The sequence below is a fragment of the Schistocerca serialis genome, chromosome 5, assembly GCF_023864345.2.
Source record: "Schistocerca serialis cubense isolate TAMUIC-IGC-003099 chromosome 5, iqSchSeri2.2, whole genome shotgun sequence".
Taxonomy (NCBI): Eukaryota; Metazoa; Arthropoda; class Insecta; order Orthoptera; family Acrididae; genus Schistocerca; species Schistocerca serialis.
In genome coordinates, this window is record NC_064642.1 from 717,114,166 (window position 1) to 717,125,405 (window position 11,240).

An 11,240-nucleotide genomic window follows, 5' to 3' on the forward strand; every position below is an offset into this window, starting at 1 on the left:
CAGCCGGGAATAGAAATTGGGTCCTTGGGATTGACATTCTGTCGCGCTGACCACTCAGCTAGCGGGGGCAGACTGTTACGAAAAAATTTCGTTACATCAAAACATTTTTAACGCTAAATCTATGAAAACTGACATTTGACTTCTCGGCCAGAGGATGAAAGTTCCTGTGGAGATATCACCACAAGAACACAAAAGGCAGGATTAACAATAACCTCCGACTCCATCTGCCATACTGGCTTTTTTCATTAGGAGTAATTTCTGGAAAGGCCATGCTTCTATGGCCTTAATTATCGTGAAAAGTTTAGAAGGTTTTGCAATTTATGAACTAAATCTAAGACAGATCTTTAACAGTCATCTCGATAAATCGATTTCGTCAGAATTACGAGTACATATAACAAGAAACGATTCTTTAATACATTAACTTTCAGTAATCTTATATATGTTTATAAAATTATTTCTGTTGTAATTACTAAGCAAGCGTGAGCGAAGCAGTGGTCGCTGAGCTGGTTGTTGACATCAGTTTTGTTTTCCTTCTTACGTAGTGCATATATCAACATACTCCACCGGTATTTTCTCAGTTTGCTAAATGCTCTGGATGATCAATATAACTTCGGGCCAACTGATTTCAGCCTGTCTACAACAATTCCATCTTCACCACATATTTTGCTGTCTTTTAATCTTTCAATTTGTCCAGCAATTTTCACTTTATTTCATGATTGTGAATCTGGATTGGATTTTTGAGAATTTCGAGTGGAAATATTTTTATAGACTCTGGGCGGTTTAGGAGTTTTTCAAATATTTTCAAAATTCTCTGCAGATTTCTTGGTTGTTAAATGTCAGTTGTCTATTTTCCTTTTTAAAGCAGAGCTTTTGGGGCTGGCACTTAGATTCGTTTTAAATGGTGTGTTTTTTGACTGTCCCCACATTACCTTTTTGTTTGCCTTATTAATTTTGAAGTTTCTTTTCCAGTTGCAAGGAACGTGTCGCGTGCATTTTCTGATTTGTTACCAAAAGCCTTTTTTCTGGCTTTGGCTTTGTAAAGGAATTTGGTTTCCGACTGTTTTGGTTTACACTCTTAAGACCCCACAAAAAAAGGAAAAAAAAACCGGCTCGCCACCAAGTAATTATCCGAATGGGACGGAAATAGGTAGATGTGAAGTACATGTACAGATAAAGTGATGATATAATTTCAGACAAATTTGGTAATTTATTCAAAACAAAGACCTTCACAAATTGCGCAAGTTAATAACGCGTTGGTTCACCTCTGGCCCTTATGCAAGCAGTTATCTTGCTTGGCTTTGAGTAATGGAGGCACTGTATGTCTACCTGAAGGATATCATGCCCATTTCTGTCCAATTGGTGCGTTAGATCGTTAAAATCCCAAGCTGATGGGATTGCCTGCCCATAATGCTCCAAACGTTCTCAGTTGGGAGACCTTGCTGGTCAAGGTGGGTTTTGGCAAGCACCAAGACAAGCAGCAGAAACTCTCCACGTGTGCGGGCCTGTGTTATCTTGCTCAAATGTAAGTCCAGGATGGGTCGCGGGATATGTACGTAGATGTAGAAGAGGTGCGTTTGCATCACGGAGAGGACCACCGTTGAACTTTCGAGAACATATATTACAACAAGAGTCCGGCAACAAATTATTTTCTCCCATGTACGTCCTATGAAATGACCACAACTAGACTATTACAGAAATTAGGCTTAAAACGGAGGTCTCACGCGCCATTCGCGAATTGATCAGGGAAGAGAGGAAAATGTAGTAGGGCCAGAATTTGCTATCAAGTGTAACGATTCAGTTCACGACACCCAGAGATTTATGGCTCTATATGGCATTTTTGTTTGTTTGGAGAGATGCATATGGGGCCTGAAGACGGAATAATGAAATGCTGAAACTGGTAGCCTTCAAAAAGAAAAAAAAAAAAAAAAAAGTTACACGGCTGTTGGTGAATTACGTTGACATTGACAATTACTTAACCAGTCGATGTCCCTGTCCGTGATGGACCAACAGAGATTTCTTCTACTGTTGTGACTGTTTCGTCTTTTTTCTACTGTTTTATTTATTTTTTTGGGTCATCAGTCTTCTGACTGGTCTGATGCGAATCACCATGCCTCGGGCATGGATGTGTGTGATGTCCTTAGGTTAGTTAGGTTTAAGTAGTTCTAAGTTCTGGGGGACTGATGACCACTGTAGTTAAGTCCCATAGTGCTCAGAGCCATTTTTGGATATGGAGGAGCATGTGGTCAGAACACCACCCTCCCAGCCGTTGTAAGTTTTTGTGATCGGAGCTCCTACTTTTCAGCCAAGTGACTTCTCAATTGCCCTCACAAGGTCTGAGTGCACACTACTTGCCAACAGCACTCAGCAGCTCGGACGGTCACTCTTCCAAGAGTTAGCCAAGCCCAAGAGCTTTTATCTTCGGAGATCTGATAGGAAGGGTGTTAACGTTGCGGCAAGGCCGTTGGCACATCCATGTCTTATACCCTTTTTTAATTCGAGCTCTTCGTTCTTTGTCTTCCTTTCCTATTGCTCCCTCTTGGTTCCGGTAAATCTTTGGTCCTTCCGTATTAATAAGTTCTATTATCTTGTAAATAACAGATTTCAGCTATCAGTTGTCCTTTTGAAATGTTATTGGCAGTTCTAGATTTCAGCTATAAACTAGCCATCCTCAATGCATTATCATTTTTGACCAATGCATGTCATGCCTGTTGGTCGGGCTTCATCCACAGTTCATTGAATACTCATGGAGGGTAATCTGATGAAGTTGTATTATTCTCAGAATTTCAGTCTTGCACCATTTAGCGTTGTCGAATGCTTTGTCTATGTGGACAGATCTTATAAACGTGTTTTGATTTTTCTTCAGTCCTACTTCCATTATCGTCAACGGCCTTCCAGTGGTAACATCGATTCCCGTCAGATCACCGAAGTTAAGCTCTGTCGGGTTGGGCTAGCACTTGGATGGGCGACCATTCCGTCTGCCGAGCGCTGTTGGCAAGCGTGGTGCACTCAGTCCTTGTGAGGCAAACTGAGGAGCCACTTGACTGAGAAGTAGCGGCTCCGGTCTCGGAAACTGACATACGGCCGGGAGAGCGGTGTGCTGACCACATGCCCCTCCATATCCGCATCCAGTGACGCCTGTGGGCTGAGGATGATACGGCGGCCGGTCGGTACCTTTGGGCCTTCATGGCTCGTTCGGGAGGAGTTGAGTTGAGTTACTTCCATTATCAATCGTAACGTCAGACCTGCTCCTCTGGTGCCTACACCTTTCTGAAAGTGAAACTAATCGTCATCTAACAAATCGCGCTTGCCAGCAACTTCGGTGCGTCGGATATAAGCTGAATGTGCGATAGCTCTCGTACATATCTGCCGTTGTTAACTTAGGGTTCCGCGGATGACATTTCTTCAGTCTCTTAGATTCTAGCCGGCCGCTATGACCGAGCGGTTCTAGGCGCTTCAGTCCGGAACCGCGCTGCTGCTACGGTCGCAGGTTCGAATCCTGCCTCGGGCATGGATGTGTGTGATGTTCTTAGGTTAATTAGGTTTAAGTAATTCTAAGTCTAGGGGGCTGATGACCTAGGATGTTAAGTCCATTTGAACCATCTGAATCTTAGATTTTACACGCCAGCTTGAATCGACGTTTAATTGCCACTTCCCTCAATGATTTTAGAAATTCCGAAGAAATTGTGCCCTCCACCTTGTAAGATAACAAATCTTCCAAACGTCTGTCAAGCTCTGGCTGCGATAGCGGACCCCCTCTGCCTTCTAAATCAAATTCCATTCCATCTTCTATCGATTCAGCACACAGCTCCTCCGCTTCGTAGGAGCCTCCAATGTATTTTTTCCGGCTGTACGCTCAATCTTCTGCTTTTAAGAGCGCAGTTCCTCCTGCCTGTCAATGATGATACCTTTGCTTTTAATTTCACCGAAGATTGCTTTCACTTTTGTATATGCTTAATCTATCTTTCTGGTGAACATTTTGATTTGTTCATATTTTCCTCAGCCATTTCCCTTAGCTTCCCTGCTCTTCCCGTTTATTTAATTTCTGACTGAGATGTATTGTTTTAATCTTTTTTTTCAGGTGTGTGTTTGTACATCCTCCCTTCGTGTATCAACTGAAGTATCTCTTCTGTTACCCTCAGGTTTCTTCGCAGTTGGCTTTCTTCTGCCTGTAATTGTCTGTCCAGCTTTTGTGATTGCCCTTTTTAGAACTATTCATTCCTTGTTAAATGAACTGCCTATTGGTGTATTCTTTACCGCAGTATCTCCAGACACAGGTAACTTCAAATACATATCATCATTCCCCAATATTTCGAAAACTCAGTTTTTTCCACGTTGATTCGTGCTCACTATTCTCTTAAAGTATAATCTACTCTGCCGGTCCGGGTGACCGAGCGGTTCTAGGCGGTACAGTCTGGAAGTCTGGAAGCGAGCGACCGCTACTGTCGCAGGTTCGAATCCTGCCTCGGGAATGGATGTCTGTGATGTCCTTAGGTTAGTTAGGTGTAAGTAGTTCTAAGTTCTAGGGGACTGATGACCTCAGAAGTTAAGACCCATAGTGCTCAGAGCCATTTTTTTATAATCTACTCTTCATCTTTAATTAATTGTGGGCAGAGTATATATCTGCTCATGTGTAAGCCTTGCAGTCCAATATCTTACTTCTGAATCTCTATCTGACCATCTTGTCTCCACGTGATTTTCACGTATACCTCCTTCTCTTGTGATTATTCAACAGTACCTTTGCTATCATTAGCTGAAATTTGTGTCACAATTCTATTAATCTTCCTGTTTTCTCATTCGTATTACCGAACCCATATTCCCCGCTGACATCGTCTTCAATTACTTCCCCTGTCACAGCGTTCCAGTCTCCCATGATTATTTGATGATCACATTCCTTTGCATACGGTAATGAGTTAATCGCTCGGTGCCCTTATATATTTTGTCCCCCTCTCTCTCTCTTCACCTTCTGCTAGTGAAGTCGATATGTATACACGAATAATCGTTGTTGGCCTGCGAATCACCATGAAATCGTAACTTTTCCCCATCCCCTTCGTCTCAGACTAGCGCCTGCGCCCTACATCCTCAAGTAATTGTTGGATGTAGTGAAAAAAAAAAAAAATGGTACAAATGGCTCTGAGCACTATGGGACTTAACTTCTGAGGTCATCAATTCCTATAGAACTTAGAACTACTTTAACCTAACTAACCTAAGGACATCACACACATCCATGCCCGAGGCAGGATTCGAACATGCGACCGTAGCGGTCGCGCGGTTCCAGACTTAGCGGTCGCGCGGTTCCAGACTGTAGCGCCTAGAACCTCTCGGCCACTCCGGCCGGCAACTAACCGAAGGACATCACACACATCCATGCCCAAGTCATGATTCGAACCCGCGACCGTTGCAGTCGCGCGGTTCCAGACTGAAGCGCCTAGAACCGCTCGGCCACAATGGCCGGCAATCCCCCCTTTCCCCCTCTTTGGCTGTCCCCTCCTGAAGATTCAAATGGGAGAATACCCTGATGGGGGAATGATCTGTTGGGGAATAATCTGATGGGGAATAATCTGGAATCTTTTTCCAATGGAGACAGCATCATGACACTTTTTCACCCTCAGGTCACGTGTCCTGAGGACACACTTCATATATAGTTATTACAATGGTTTCCACTATCCTCATGTCATTGATCACTACTGATTCTTCCTCGTTTTAGGGACAGTTCCCATCCCAAGGGCAGGAGTGTGCCCTGAACCTCTTTCTGATCCTCCAACCTCCTTAACAAGGCCGTTGTCAGAACCCAGACGACTCCTTATGGCAGGAATCCTAGTGATATTGCTGGTAATTTTTATTTAAAATGTTAGCAGTGGCTGAGACCGAAAGCTGGTATATAATAAGAAACTCTACACCTAGATCACGGTGCGAGTGCCAGTAGCGAGAAGACAACTGAAAAATCGTCCGTTAAGTACTGAGCAGTTTAGTCGGCTCCTATCTGCGGGACGTTTACTATTACTGACAGTAGCAAAAACGTTCGCCCCTGGTAGCTGAGTGATCAGCGCGACAGAATGTCAATCCTAAGGGCCCGGGTTCGATTCCGGCTGGGTCAGAGATTTTCTCCGCTCAGGGACTGGGTGTTGTGTTGTCCTCGTCATCATCATTTCGTCAAATCGAAAAACTTGCACCCGACGAACGGTCTACCCGACGGGAGGCCCTAGTCACACGACATTTCAGTAGCAAAAAGTCTTATATTTAAAATGGTGAACCGAGTGATCCTATTTACCTACTCAATGTGCTAGGCAGGGTTTTAGCAAACTGGTATCGAAAAAGAATACTGTGATAGGAAGGACTGTCTGACAGTCGTCAACGGAAGCCCCTTTGATGGAACTGTCCGATAATATTGCCTCCAAGTAGTGTCAACTTTATGACGAAAAATGTAGTTGATACACCTCCCCTACCGACACCGATAGCGGCTAAGGATCTGTAGGATACAGACAACTTCTGTGGTTTAAGGGGGAGGGGGGGACGAAAACTACCTCTCTCCTTCAGATTTTTCTTTCTGTGTCCTCTGACGGCTCTTTGAGACCATTCCTATCAACTGGGAGGCGTTCTGTTGTGTACAGTGCCTCTGGTCTTATGACTGGACAACAGTGTCTTAGCTTTGGGCTAAACTACACGAACTGCTTGTCGCGGAAACCTTTAGTCTGGCATTACGTCACTTCCATCTTGTTCATCCTACATTTACAGGCTCAGCCGTTCCGTCCAGGCTCCTGAGTGAACATCCGTGCCCGCCTCATTTTTTTTCCCTCATGTACAACTACCTCTCTGGGCGCTGATAAGAAATTATTTATAAACTCTGTTTTCTCAAAGGAGGTTTGGAGGCACGTATGCGTTACTTATTTATTTTACAAATTTAAAACAGTTCGTATTACATTTCTAACAATATTCATATGTCAGGATGTCCACAGTCAAACTCAATTTATACTTTCGTCCTGTCATAAGAATATGTTGCGTTGCAAGTCGTAATACGTTTTTATATTCTTTAATAGAGCTACATTTACACATTCCATAAATTATCTGGGAGTTGGCATTAGGAGTGATTTAAAATGGACTGTCAATATAAAATTAATCGTCGGTAAAGCAGATGCCAGACTGAGATTCATTGGAAGAATCCTAAGGAAATGCAATTCGAAAACAAATGAAGTAGGTTACAGTACACTTGTTCGCCCACTTGAATACTGCTCACCGGTGTGGGACCCGTGCCAGATAGGGATGATAGAAGAGATAGAGAAGATCCAACGGAGAGCAGCGCACTTCGTTACAGGATCGTTTAATAATCGCGAATGCGTTAGGGACTTGATAGATAAATTCCAGTGGAAGACTCTGCAAGAGAGACGCTCAGTATCTCGGTACGGGCTTTTGTTGAAGTTTCGAGAACATACCTTCACTGAGGCGTCAAGCAGTATATTGCTCCCTCCCATGTATATCTCGCGAAGAGACAATGAGGATAAAAGCAGAGAGATCAGAGCCCACATAGAGGCATACCGACAATCTTTCTTTCCATGAACAATACGAGACTGGAATAGAAGGGAGAACCGATAGAGGTACTCAAAGTACCCTCCGCCACACACCGTCAGGTGGCTTGCGGAGTATGGATGTAGATGTAGCAGTTCGTACCATGTATCATCCATATTTCATCGAATAGTATTACTCGGCAATGAAACACCACGCGAAAGTGACTTCCGTTGTTATCTTTTGAACACCATTGTATTTAACGACTAAGCCTTACATAAATAATAATTCCAATTATTACATGTGGAAATATACGAGATCGGGACTCATTAACGTTTGATTCTTTATGGTGCACGTTAATTAGTACGGAACCTACCAAGTCACATACTTTTTTTTTTTTTTTTTTAATTCAGTGGCTGAGGAAATCCTCAGCTACACGATGCGAAATGATCTCCAAGGCATCTATTTCAGTAATACTTAACGAATGGAAATAGAAATTTTATGTTAGATCTTCAGAAACCGTAAGCGCAACCACTAAGTATGAAGTATGAATTGAACAGGATCTTTAGCTGCGTATACTAGAACTGAATGAGACATTTTTTTACAGTAAATAAGAGAAGCGTAGTAACGTCACACTCACCGGCGGCTCAGTGCGGACTGCCGTGCAGTGTCAGTCTGCCGGGGCGTGCGGCAGCAGCAGAGGCAGCCTGTCCCTGTCTTCGCCGCTGTCGCCTGTGCTCGAGTGTCAGCCCGGCCGCAGCCGCAGCCAGGGACTAGATATGAGCTGGCGCAAGTATCGATCCGGATGCTGGCACTCGGAGAGTGCGCACGCAGGATCCGTGGCGCCGCGCGCGGCCGGCTGACAAACTACTACCTGCAGGCTATACGTAAATATAAAAGCTGTATGGAAACGGAATCATATATTTTAAACATTATACTGTTCTCACCATTTATTATGTTATCGTCAACCAGTTATCAATTTAGTCATGCCTACTCTACAGTTTATATTCATTCTTTGTCAGTATAAGTTAGATAGGAGCTGACGCAAGTATCGATCCGGATGCTGGCAGACGCAGGGTGCGGCCGCTAGACCCGTGGCGCCGCGCGCGGCCGACTGACACACTACTACCTGCAGGCTCTATGGAAATATAAAAGCTATATGGAATCGGAATATATATACTAAGTATTATACTGTTCTCACCATTTATTATGTCATCGTCATCCAGTCATCAATTTAGTCATGCCTACTCTACAATTTACATTCATCCTTTGTCAGTATGAGTTAGATAGGAGGTGGCGCAAGTATCGATCCGGATGCTGGCAGACGCAGGGTGCACACCCTACACCCGTGGCGCCGCGTGCGGCCAACTGCCACACTACTACCTGCTGGCCCCCGGTTTGGCACCTGTTTCGAGATTTACATGTAATTCCTCAGCAACCACTGATGTACACTCTAAAAAAAAGCGGCATCTGCAAAAAGCAATTCTTATGGAGTGATAAACGTATTTGCAACTGCAAGAATGCTTCCACAGCAACTATACCAACATGGGTTTTAAGGAAAATAAAAGCTATATGGAATCGGAATCATATATTCTAAGCATTGTACTGTTCTCACCATTTACTATGTTATCCTCATCCAGTCATCAATTTAGTCATGCCTACTCTGCAGTTTACATTCAACCTTTGTCATTATAAGTCCATTTATAATGTTATGGTCATCCAGTCATCTATTTAGTCATGCCTACTCTACAGTTTAGCCGGCCGGAGTGGCCGTGCGGTTCTAGGCGCTACAGTCTGGAACCGTGCGACCGCTACGGTCGCAGGTTCGAATCCTGCCTCGGGCATGGATGTGTGTGATTTCCTTAGGTTAGTCAGGTTGAATTAGTTATACGTTCTAGGTGAATGATGACCTCAGAGGTTAAGTCGCATAGTGCTCAGATCCATTTGAACCGTTTCTACAGTTTACATTCATCCTTTGTCACTATAAGTTAGATATGAGCTGACGCAAGTATTGATTCGGATGCTGGCAGATGGAGGGTGCACACCCTACACCCGTGGCGCCGCGTGCGGCCGACTGCCACACTGCTACCTGCTGGCCCTCGGTTTCGCGTCTGTTTCGAAATTTACCTATAATTAGTCAGCAACTGCTGATGTACGCCCTAAATAAAAGCGGCATCTGCAAAAAGCAATTCATATGGAGGCAAAAACGTATTTGCAACTCCAAGAATGCTTCCAAAGCAACTATACCAACACGGGCTTTAAGGAAAGCTATATGGAATCGGAATCATATATTCTAAGCATTATACTGTTCTCACCATTTATTGTGTTATCGTCATCCAGTTGTCCATTTAGTCATGCCTACGGTACAGTTTACATTCATCCTTCGTCGCTATAAGTCCTTTTATTATGTTATCGTCATCCAGTCATCAATTTAACCATGCCTACTCTACAGTTTAGATTTATCCTTTGTCAGTATTAGTTAGATAGGAGGTGACGCAAGTATCGATCTGGATGCTGGCAGACGAGAGTGCGCACCCTAGAACGTGGCGCCACATGCAGCTGACTGCAACACTACTACCTGCAGGCCCCTGGTTTGACGCCTGTTTCAAATTTACCATTAATTCCTCAGCAACCGCTGATGTACGCCCTAAATATAAGCGGTATCTGCAAAAAACCATATGAAGTCAAAAACGTATTTGCAACTGCAATAATGCTTCTACAGCAACTATACCAACATAGGTTTTAAGGAAAATAAAAGCTATATGGAATCGGAATAATGTATTCTAAGCATTATACTGTTCTCACCATTTATTATGTTATCGTCATCCAGTCATCAATTGAGTCATGCCTACTCTACAGTTTACATTCATCCTTCGTCACTATAACTCAATTTATTATGTTATCGTCATACAGTCATCAATTTAGTCATGCCTACTCTGCAGTTTAGATTTATCCTTTGTCAGTATAAGTTAGGTATGAGCTGACGCAAGTATTGATCCGGATGCTGGGAGACGCAGGGTACACACCCTACACCCGTGGCGCCGCGTGCGGCCGACTGCCACACTACCACCTGCTGGCCCGCGGTTTCGCGCCTGTTTCGAAATTTACCTGTAATTAATCAGCAACTGCTGATGTATGCCCTAAATTAAAGCGGCATCTGCAAAAAGCAATTCATATGGAGGCAAAAACGTATTTCCAAGTGCAAGAATGCTTCCACAGCAACTATACCAACATGGGTTTTAAGGAAAATAAAAGCTATATGGAATCGGAATCATATATTCTAAGCATTATACTGTTCTCACCATTTACTATGTTATCGTCATCCAGTCATCAATTTAGTCATGCCTACTCTACAGTTTACATTCATCCTTTCTCTCTATAAGTTAGTCCTCAACGGTTAGTTGCCTTTCTTAGCGCCGTTTTAACATTTGGAAGCGTTGATTGCACTGTCTTTGCAGAAAATTATTCGTGTGACCACAGTGTTGGAAATATTCCGCGACCTTCAACGTCTTTTAATTGCCAAATCAGATATATGTTATTGTTGTTGTTGTCTTCACTTCAGACAGTGATCTGATACACCTCGCCACGCTAATCTATCCTGAAGCCGTCGTCACACGAACCGCACATTTGGACGTCACCCTTGAGCATGCCTGATACACCGAGCTGCTGAAAGCTGATATGTGCAGCGACCTGTCTTAATGTCACACACGCGAGTACAGTGTGCTCCAGCGGCAGTTCTCAGC

General features: G+C 43.7%; 1 protein-coding gene across 2 annotated transcripts in view; it reads right to left on the reverse strand.

Moving 5' to 3' along the window:
• Positions 1 to 8,253, reverse strand: part of LOC126480972 (two pore potassium channel protein sup-9) — a 104,398-nt gene extending 96,145 nt beyond the window's left edge. For both annotated transcript variants that reach the window (XR_007587492.1, XM_050104409.1), the window contains exon 1: positions 8,138 to 8,253. The gene's annotated coding sequence lies outside the window, so the exon portion shown is untranslated. The remainder of the gene's footprint in view (positions 1 to 8,137) is intronic.
• Positions 8,254 to 11,240: the final 2,987 nt, after the last annotated feature.